The following is a 12,093-nucleotide window of genomic DNA, read 5'->3' as shown; positions in this document are numbered from 1 at the left end:
TTACCGGAGGTTCATAAATCATTTCTCCCAGACAGTGGCTCCAATCACTAAGCTACTAAGAAAGAAGGAAAAGTTTGTATGGTCCCCAAAAGCTGATCAAGCCTTCTCGACTTTGAAGGAAGCTTTCTCCACTGCCCCAGTCTTGACTCATCCTGATGCGAATCAACCTTTCATAGTGGAAGTTGATGCTTCAGATGTAGCAATAGGAGCCGTCTTATCACAACGAAATAAAGACACTGGTCAACTTCATCCTGTAGCTTATATGTCTCGGAAGTTGAACGAAGCCGAACAGAACGATGTCATTGCTGAAAAAGAGCTTCTGGCGATTCGTGACGCCTTTAAAGAATGGAGACATAATTTGTTGGTTGCCAAATACACTGTTACAGTATATACTGATCATCGTAATCTTCAATTCATGAGTTCCGCCAGACTTTTGACCCCTCGGCAATTACGCTGGATGCTTTTTTTTGCCGAATTTGATTTTGTAGTAACCTTCCGGCCTGGTAAAGATAATCGCAAGGCTGACGCCTTGTCCCGTCAAGAGTCTACCACGTTTCCTGCATTTCAAGCCTCCAGAGCTATCATTGCTCCTGACAAGGTTCTATGTATCATAAAAACTGAAGATTTCTTTGAAGAAATTCGCAACTCTTTCACTATTGAAAAATGGCAAACATGGGCTCAAGTAGATCCCAAAAGGTCAATCAAGCAAGGTTTACCCTTTCATGACGCTCGTTTGTTCGTACCCACTACCAAACTTTGCAAGATAGTGTTTCATTGGTTGGATGTTATACCTACGGCAGGTCACCCAGGTACTCCTAAAACTCTTGAACTGATCCAATGCTATTTTTGGTGGCCTACCCTAACAAAAGATGTAAAAGCAATGGTAAACAACTGTGAAGTTTGTGCTTGCATTAAAACAAGTCATCCAAAACCAAAAGGGTTGTTACATCCTCTTCCAACCCCAAGTCGTCCATGGGAGCACATTTCTTTAGACTTTATTACCGGTCTGCCAGTGGTTCAATAGCATTCAGTAATTCTGGTGGTAGTAGATAGTCTCACGAAATATGGACATTTCATCGCCTGTAAAAAATTGCCCACTTCTAGTGAATTGGCAACTATTTTACTGAACAGAGTGGTTCGTTATCATGGACTGCCAAAGGTTATCCTCTCCGATCGGGGGTCACAATTTTCCTCCAATTTCTGGAAGACATGGTGTAAAACACTCCAAGTGACATCTACGCTATCTACTAGTAACCATCCTCAAACAGATGGTCAAACGGAGAGACTAAATCAGACTTTGAAACAATACCTACATGCCTACGCTGAAAAGGCACTTCATTCTTGGACATCTTGCTCTGGTTAGCTGAGTTAGCTTACAATAACTCATTCCACACTTCTATTGGCGTTACACCCTTTTTTGGTTTATTTGGCTATCATCCTGACACCTTGCCCATCACAATTCCTCAAGAAAGTTCTCTTACTCCAGCTGTGTCAGAAACCATTCAGCATTTACATCAAACCCAGAAACTGATTCAACAGCATTCAGAAAAAGCCAAACAAAAATATAAAAGGCATTATGACAAGAAACATTGTGAGGGACCGCAATATCAACCAGGTGACAAAGTGTGGCTTTCCACAAAACATATAGACTTCAAGAAGAAGCACATTTAACCCTAAATTCATAGGTCCTTATACTGTCCTTCAGCAAATCAATCCAGTGACCTTTAAACTACAATTGCCCAGATCCTTACGAATTCATCCACTGTTCCACACTTCCCTCTTGAAAAAGGCAGTCCAAAAGGTCCACCCTCATCCAGCTCCTGTTCTAGCACAAGGGAAAGAAGAATACAAAGTCAAGAAAGTGTTGGATTTTAAACTGAGAGGGCGTAATCTATGGTACTTAATCTCATGGAAAGGTTATGGTCCTGAAAGTAACTCATGGGTTTCCGCATCTGATGTTCATGCTCCAGTACTTGTGAGACCCTTTCATCGTCTTAATCCAAGCAAACCAGGCCCTAGAGCGCGTCTGGGAGAGGGGAGTACTGTCAACACCAGAGCAGTACGCGCTCTATTGGCGACAAAAATGCAAAAAACAGCACTCTCAAAACAAAGTAATTTATGCATTGTGCTGATATGTTGTGGTTTAACCTTTTGCATTGCAGAGTTCAATCCTGAAAACTTATTTTTAATATGCTTACAAATACTGTTCCTTTGCAATGTATTGCTACAGATTTTCAGAATGTGTTAGGGTGTGGCCCCTTTCCAGGGCCTTCCAGAGACTTTCCCTTCAACATGCCTGGGCATGGTTCTGGGCTTGGCCAAGACCCTATAAAAGAGAGCCAGCCCAACTCCCAGTGCTCACTATTCAGAGGTCCCGATGCAGAGCAGCAGCTTCTTCCTGAGCTCCTGTCCCGGCGACCTATTTGGATCTTCCAGTCTTCTGCCCTAATCCTTCATTGGTGATCATTGTTCCAGGCAGTAAGACGGTGGTCCCGACACCGTTATTTAGAATTTTCATATTCTTGGTTTAAATTCTTAAATGAGTAACAGATTACTTGCGCGCTACCATTTCTTGACATTTATATGGTAGTTTACAAATAGGCAAGACGCGCAATTTATTTCATAAATGTTTGACTTTGTTATTCATTGTGCTCTACCATTTCTTGACATTTACATGGTGGCTTAAGAATCGCAAAAGACGTGCAATTTGTTTTATGGTGTTTAAACATTGTTGTCCATTGCGCGCTACTATTTCTTGACATTTACATGATGTTTTACGAATTGGCAAGACACACAACTCGTTTCATGAGCATTTAACTTTGTTGTTCATTGTGCGCTACCATTTCTTGACATTTACATGGTGGCTTAAAAATCGGCAAAAGAAGCGCGATTAGTTTCATTGTACTTTGATCTTGTTATTTATTGTGAGCAGTTATTCCTTGACATTTACATCGTGTTTTACGAATCGGCAAGACGCGCGATTCGATTAATGATGATTTGACTTTGATATTCATTGTGTGCTACCATTTCTTGGTATTTTACATGGTAACACTCGAATTGGCAAGACGCACGAATCTCTCCTCGAGTTTAATTCATGTTGTTTATTGTATGCCACTATTCTAAGATATTTATTATGTAATATTCGAGTTGACAAGTTATGTGATTTGTTTCCTGAATCCATATTGTGTTATTCATGGTGTACAATCTTTTTATTGTGTTTACTATATATATATATATATATATATATATATATCTGCAATATGCGCAATTTGTGTTGAAACTTTTTAAGAGTACACAGAAGGCCAGAGTTTCTAGATGCAATATTGTATGGTCCTAGTATACATTCTCAAAACAGGATTTATATGACTGGTTTAAAATTTAGTCAGAATGTATTTTTTTCTGATTCTCATGTAAAGGAAAGTACTTGAATAAGAAAGTTTTCATTTAATTCATCTTGATTCCCCTACAGGTATCCGGCCATCTTGAAACTTAGTCATTTAAAACTTAACTCTTAGATTGTTCATGTTTTCAGAGTGACTAGGCTTAGAATCATAGTCTAGTATTGATTTCAGGAGATATAATTTTCATATTGTGTGTTCTAACCTTTTTCTTACTACAGGTCTCCTTCCCAGCTGTTCCCTTCCTAACCCCCTCTTCCCCTCTTGAACTCTCTCAGTCTCTTTGATTTATCTATCAGAGTCTTGGAGCTGTTAAGTGGTGGACGTGTTGGGAACGTGCACAGACCCCGAGGATCTGGTGACTCTGACAGATATCCACCGACACTTCTCTCCCCTAAACATTGACCTACAGGGCTTGTTCATTTGTTTGTAGGGTCTCAATTCCTCTCACCACCCCTTTCCCTCACTCTTACCATTAACCATTGATTCCTTGCCTTGACCATTGGGGGCTCCTCCACCACATCACAGATTCCTTGCCTACCCCTCCTTTCTTACTGCTGCCCCCTTACTGTGAGCTTCACCATCCAGGGTACATCTCTCAATATTCCTATTTGGCCATGTTCCTGTTAGCTCTCAAGGTTCACACCACTGCCCACCAGGTTAGTTTCCCATCCCTCGCTACTTTCACAACCTACATGTGTTTGCAATATCCACATTTTTCGTTCTTCTTTTGTATTTTATGTATGCTTTGATGGCACTTCTGAGTCTGGCATGAGTGATGAGAACCCAAACAGTGTTGGAAACCCAAACAAACCTCGGCCTTACTGTAGTTGCTTCATGTTGACATGTTTTTCTGTGCACGCTTTTGCATACGTATGCTGTATTGTACACATTCCCTGCTTGAAACTTAAGAAAAAGATTGAAACCTTAATAAAGATATAGCTAATAGTATACAAGATTCAAGAGAGTTAGTTAAGGACCTAAACAAAGATAATGAGGGTGCAGTGAGTATTGTAAATGGGAATCAGTTTCACAAACTGAATTTTGTGCAGAAAAATAATAACACTAATGGTTCTTGTTTTCCATGTGGATCAAAATGTAATCTTGCATCTTTTCAACAGTGTCCTACCATTGGCAAAAAATCAAGGGCAGCTTTTCCATTAAGGTGGAGGAGCATCACCCCCCCGCCAGCAGGGGCAGCTGCAAAGGCTTTTCAAGAAATCGATAATAAACTGTGTTTATTATCTTTTTGTTATTCAGGAGCGGGGCCACGGGGATAACGAGCAGTGAGGGGCCGCGCACAGCATTCCCCCTCATCGCATGTTTGTTTGGCCGGACGTCTCGGACCGGCAAAACACACATGCACAGTAGGCTCTCTCCAGCCCAGCAACAAAGTTGCTGGGCTGGAGAGAGCATGCACAGGCTCCCAGTCTGCCCGAGAGCACCCTGGCTGGGCACTCCCAGCCAATCCAGACACTGCTCTGAGCTGGGAGTGTCCAGCGCACTCAGTCTGCCTGAGAGCACCCTGGCTGGGCACTCCCAGCCAATCCTGACGCTGCTCTGAGCTGGGAATGTGCAGGCACAGACTCCCAGATCAGCTAGGAGCCTGTGCCTGCAGTGACGAAGCAGAGGAGACAGAGGAGCAGAGTGAGCCGGCGGCGTTCATGTAAATGTTTTAAAAAAAAATAATTACTGGTATTCTCCCCCCACCTTGGCACGCCGCCCCACCCTTTCTGCTCCTCCCAACACACAACTGCAAACAATCTGCCAAATAATGTGCCACTGGACATTTTGCTAGAATTTGTAGGGGGAGTAACAAGTAGTTTGGTGTCAATATGATTCCTGAGGGAAAATGAAGATGAAGATGAGATGACCAGTAGCATTGAAAATGTAGCTCTATATATACAGGTGCATGAGAATGATTTTCCAAAGTCCAGGTATCCTAGTAAGAACTTTTGCATAGAGGATGTGTGGATACCATTGTTGATGGATTCTGGATCACAGATAACCATTATTTCCAGGGATATATTTAAGCTAAAGAAAGTACAAAAACATTTATCACCTCCTGATATATCTCTTCAGAACTTTGATGATACAAAAATTGGCCATTTATTAACTAAAATTGATAAAAATTATGGTTACGTTGGCTGGAGCAAGTGTTTTTTTTAAGCTAGATATGCATTTGGCATTCCATCAAGTAGTTTTAGCTTAAGAGTCTATGCACCTCACAGCTTTTGTCATTCTGTTAGCATATCAATACCGCAAAATGCAGTTCGGTCTAGCTTCAGAGGCCTCTGTGTTCCAATGAGTCATCACTAATGTGCTGAAAGGTCTTCCTGGAGTTTTAGTATTTGAGGATGGCATACTTGTGTTTGGGTAAAATGTAGGAGAACATAGACTAAGGGCTTCCTTACGAGTTTGGCGGTCCATCAACTGCCATGGCAGCGGTGGCTGTCTGACTGCCATCAGGTTGGCAGTCGGACCACCGTATTATGAGTGATGAGGGCCCAGGGAGCAAAGACAGCTTCGGTTTCGCTGGCACCACCACAAAGCACAGACCGCCACGGTCACCGATCATGAGGAAGCACTAACATGCTGGCGGAGACAGTGGGGCATAATGAAGTGCCCCTCGCGCCACCTTAGTTATGCCATAGCATCATTTTTCTGACGCTAAGGTGGCACTAACGTGGTCTTTTCCCTGCACCATATTTACAAATGTATGCATTGCTCCACTTTGTAAACTCTTGCGCCACATTATGCTTGCGCCCGACATAATGTATGCAAGGGGGGCATTCCCCTGTTAGGGGGGCTGAAAAAATGATGCAAGGAAATCTAATAGAATTCCTTGCACCATTTTGTTTGGCACTTTTAATGCCTTCTCAGAGCAGGCATTAAAAGGGTGCATACTATTATTTATAATGGGCCCCTAGGTTCTCTGCAGGAGTAGCACCAACATTTTGGCACTACTCCTCCAGAGTACATCAATAGCATAAAAATAATTCTGCTATTGCCACCTCCCCTCCACTTTGGTGTACTGTATTTTAAATACGGCACGCACATAGTAGTGGTAGGCTGCACTAAGGGGCGCAAGGGGCCACTTTCCTTAAATCTTCCCCAGTGTTTCCGCCAAACACATTATGACGTTGCACACTGCCAATGTGACCATGGCAGTCCAAACACCATGTCTAAGAAGGAGGTAATGGACAGTATAAAAGGAGACAGTCACCGCCAGGCAGTTTTACACATCCAATGCCACTATGGAATCCATTGTGCACGTCCTGCTGCTGCTGGTGATCATCGAAGGAAATCCACATCAACGCCGTTGTGGATGCCAATGACCTTAAGTACACCTATCTACCTGTTTGATTAACTTTTTAAACAGATCGTAGCACTGTGGCCCACATCATATTGCGGGGGCACACTACAGGCAGCAAGTACACTTGCCATTGTGTCCCACATCTGAACCAGATTCCATGAAGGACATATGTACAGTCACTATACGCCACCTTTGGGCAGGTCAATCACACTGCACCACAACACTACACAAAACACACAGCCACACATCTCAGGAACGGGGACAGTGAAGGCTACACAACATTCTCACACACATCACCAACAACACACAAACATCACACATACAACTGCAAATCACAAACCCACATTCCACACAGGCCAGGGACTGTTGTCACATACAACACACATATGTAACAATGTGGTATTAAACACAAATAAAACCACCATTAAACAACCCTGCAATGGACACACATCACAGCACAATCAGAAAGGAAATGACATGCACAATACACAAAGAGACAAATAGACAAAGGGCAATATCCACACAATACTTTCACTATTGGGGGGGGCACCAGGAACACTCAGGGAAGAAGGCTCCACTGGGATATATATCACTTTGCATATGCCCATAAAACAGCATGTGCACAGGAAAGGGCCCTACATGTGTCTCAGGGACAAACAGTACCATATCCAAAGGTCATGACCATCTGCACAATGTGGAAGTCTACAGGGCACATACAACTACAAATGCATGGGACATACCCTACAGGACCCAGCTGCAAGAGACACATCGATAAGTGCGCACATGCACATTACAAACGAAGCTAGCACACCCCATGTCTGCACTAACAAAATGCAAGTTGACACATATCAGATAAATACATAACATATATCAGGGGACAAGTCCAACACCTTACATGCTCACAGTGGACAACACAAGATGAAATACTCACAATAACAAACACCACACAGTGCCATGATACCACCATTGCATTCACACCCACATATACATACCCTCAACTTACTCTTGGGGGACAACAGCACTGCCCACAAAGTCAGATAATAAATAGCAAAGGGAACAGCAAGCAGGCTGAAATACTCACAACTGTAGGCAGACAACACAAGTCACCCAGGAACAACATTAAGGTAGAAAATTAATTGCAGAACAAATGTATACCCCCAAAAATCAGCTGTTTGGGATTTATTAAATTGAAAAATATTGTAGTCCAAAGGCCATTGGCCAGTCCATAGATAGTCCCAAAGTAGCAGAGTGTGATGCCTAAACTTGACTCTCAACTGCCATGAAAGCTCCACAGGAAATGCCGACAAGGGCACCTCAGAGATTATCCGGGGACTGAGGTGGGTTAGGCTTGGGCGTGACAGGGGTGGTATTCTTCTTGGAAGGGGTGGGCAACTGCTTTGGAGGGGTGGGTTTCTTCTTGGTGGGGAAGAGATATGGGTGCTTGCAGGGGGACTGGAGAGGCCTTGGAGGAGGAAGGGACAGGCTGGGAGCTGGGTGGGGGCCTCTTGGGTTTGGGACGGGGGTGGAGGAAACAGTGCAAAGGTCCAGGTCAAACAAAAAAACATTCTTAGGAACACAGGGACGGTCATCAGAAGGGGGTCGGGATTTGGAGGTTGAAGGAGTGGTTGTAGACTGTGTAGGTGTGGATGTTGTGGATGCCAGCTTCTGGTAGGCATGCTTGTGTGTGGTGGGTGTCTGTTAGGTGGGTGAGTGAGGGCGTTTATGTGTCTTGGGCTTAAGGGGGTGGAGGCACTGGGGATGTAGTGGTGGGTGGGTGTGTGGCTGTTAGGGTGGTGACTGCAGGTATGATGGATGTGGTGGATGTCTGTGTGTCTGTAGTTGTGGTGTCTGTGGGTGAAATGCTTGGGGTAATGTCTGGGGCTCTGCTGGGGTGGTATCTGCATGTAGGATGGATGTGGTGGGTGTGTCAGTGACTGTTTGTGTGGTGACTGTGAGTAGTGTGCGTATGATGCTGGGGATGTTGAGGATGTCAAGGAAATTTGTGACTGTTGTGATGTCCATTGGTGGATGTTGTTTGTGTGCATGCCAGTATGTTTTGTGGTGCTTGTGTTTGTGTGTACTCCTTATGGGCTGTTGAGGTGGATGTTTGCATACCTGTCTGTGTGCTCTGCTTAGGTAGGGGAATGGGGGCTTTAGACTTTGAAGAGGGAGTTGGAGGGGGGACAGAAGGCAGGGGGTGAGTTGCTGCCCTCAGTTAGGAGGCCAGAGCCTGAAAAGATCACTGTAGGCCAGCCACTGCACCATGGATGCTTCAAGGAACGCATGTGTCTGTTGGAGTTGGGTCGCCAATCCCTGGATGGCATTCACAATGGCTGACTGACCCACAGAGATACTTCTCAGGAGGTCAATAGACTCCTCACTGAGGGCAGCAAAGGTAACAGGGGCTGTGGCGGAGGTGCCTGCGGCGAAGGAGACTCCCACCCTCTTTGGTCAGTGGGCAAAGCCAACTGGGTGAGGAGCAACAGGGAGAGGCGTGATGGAATGGGGGTGACAGACAAGGATGGTACTGGGGGATGCCCCAATGGGTCCACCGCCACTAGAGAGTGGCCACTGGAGGGGAACTCTAATAATGGTAATGATGATGTCGGTCTGGTCTCCCCCATGGCACTCCTCTCACCCTTTGGGTCACTGGGTCCCTTTGTGTCAGTGGTGTCTTGACCCGAGGTCCCATGACCAGATGCTTCCCCACTTGGCTCGGCCCCTTCTCCTTTGCTTGCTGGTGCAGATGCTGCAACGACAAACAGAAATAGGGTCATCACATGTCCAGGAACATACTTGAACAACAGCTCTGATTCACAAACATGACTATGTTGTCAAATAGGCGCCAGCTACTAACTCTACCTATTTAGCCCATACTGGTGCCATATCGTATGCACACATGTCAACTGAGCTGTCAACAGTTGCCCACAGGAAAATCAGGATCTCAGCCAACTACAGTTGCATGGCTGAAGTTGTGCAAACACAGTAACCATTGAACAAGTACGAAACCTCAATACCTTCAATGCTTTGCCTCATAGAGCAGACCTCAGTTACCTGTTGTCTCATAAGTATAGGTCAATGCCAAATGTATTCCCATACTTCCCATACAAAGCCATGCACACATGTATTTGTCACATACATAAGAAGCCAACATAAATAAATGATTCTTCAAAATCCTGCCATATTGATGACAAAAGTACAATTGCCTGGAAAAGGTGACAGGAAAACTCATGTCACACTGGAAGCAGTTCCAGTATAACACTTCACCAAGTGACATCTGTCACAATAGAGTCAAGGAGGTATCATTGAGGTTGCTCAGATAGGCCACACATGGCATAGAAATGAACACACTAGACATCATGTAGAAGAAATCTGAGAGAGATGTCCACTAAATACACTACCCTTCCCCTCCCGAACCCCCGACATACGCGCACATTCACGCACCAACATACACATGCATACACACACTCATACCCACATCCACCCACGCATGCATACATTCACTCACACACACACATTAACACACACTGACATACATTCTAGCACACACGCATTCACACTGTAGAGAATCCTAGTTTGTTTTAATGGGACAATAGGAGTTAGCTTAGACCTTGGCTTGCTGACTCGTGGCCCCGTCACCTAGTGACTTTTAACCTACTTAGCTTGCTCTATCTTAGCCCATTTATTTAATTAATTCTTCTAAGATGGCTGCCTTCTTTATAGTTAGGCCTTTTGTTTAGCTTTATGTTATCAGTGCCACCGTGCTAAGGCGTCAAATCAAGGAACAAAGACAAACAAACTGTAGGTGTTCACATTAGGTACTTTCCCTCTTCACGCTTTTGAGGGAATTGTTTATAATAATTACCGTCCCAAGCATTCTGTGTTATCTATTGTTTGGGAACAACCTACTTCAGGGGTCCAAGTAAATGTGTATAAATACATCACACTTTAGACAGATAATCAGAGGGATTCCAACCAGATACCATTGCTGCTATCGATGCTGCACGTCGCCTTGACACTGACCCGGACTTCGTGTTCCTACAGAGTCTGAGCACAAGACCTCATTCCAAGGTAACAAGGGTTGGGGGCTCCTTCCAGGGACATGGCATTGGCAGATTAGGTTTAACATACCCAGCTCTCCTTTAGGTACGAGGTTAGGCCTATTATGATAGGGTTTTAGGACATATTATTTCCATGCTATTGCAATATGGTGGGGGTCTTCATAATCATGACTCTTGTCTTTACAATTCTGTCTCTTGCACTGTTCATTATCATAATCATTGCAGCCAATGGCATTTACCGTAGATTGCAGATTGTGTTAAATAAAAACCATTAAAACCTTACTGCATCTTCGTTATTGCCTGTGTTTGGTTGAGACATGATATATCTGTGAGAAAGGGATAATCTCGGTTTAACCACGACACTCCCTGAAATGTCATACTCTTGAGTCCATGCGTAAAGGCTGCCACAAATCACCTTCAACTGTTTGGGTTCTTGGTGAGGTACTGCTAGTGAGCCGGAAGGGTTGGGACTACAGTTGCGACTTCTTGTAGGATAGGCATAGTCACCTACAAACATAAGTACTGTCATTTTCAAATCAGCAGTCTTGCCTAGAGTAAGAGTCCAACTATGACAACACCACACAACATACACGCACACTCACACCCATTCATGCACACATGCATTCCACATGCCACACACCCGCATGCTCGCACACAATCACATGCACACACCCCCCCACACACACACACACAACACCGTCCATCCCCCTCCCTGTCGGAGCACCCGACTTACCTGTTTACAGGGAGTGTTCCGGCAGGCCACAGGTCGCGGCGCTGCTGCCGGCAGCTGCATCTGCCAGCAGAACACCGCCAGACTGTATCATGTGCTATGATACGGTCAGTGGCGGTCTTCTGGCGTGGCGCTGCTGCTGGCAGCAGCGCCACCTTACCGCCGTCATGACCGTAGCCGTAATTCCGCCTTCCCTCTGGTGGAATTGCAGCTACGGTCATAATATGGTGGGCGGTAGGTAGCTGCGTCGACGGTGTTTTGGCGGCCGTCACCTCAGCGGTAGGCAGTCATTACGACCAATGTCTTAATGAGGGCCTATGTCTACCTGTCATGTGCCTCATTGTTACTGCAGCTGTACACGCTAAATGACATGCTAAGATGCATGAGGGCATGTGTCAGCAAATAGGCAATGGTGACACACTCCTGTATGTGGCATAATATGACATGTATACCCCTATTGTAAATGGCTTATTCCATATACAGCTTGCCATGCACATGTATATATATATATATATATATATATATATACATATATATATATAGGAATAAAGACATCATCCCACCAACATAGTTAGACCATGCATGAAG

Source organism: Pleurodeles waltl, chromosome 3_1 (assembly GCF_031143425.1).
Source record: "Pleurodeles waltl isolate 20211129_DDA chromosome 3_1, aPleWal1.hap1.20221129, whole genome shotgun sequence".
NCBI classification, from domain to species: Eukaryota; Metazoa; Chordata; class Amphibia; order Caudata; family Salamandridae; genus Pleurodeles; species Pleurodeles waltl.
Note: the sequence above shows the minus strand (reverse complement) of the source record.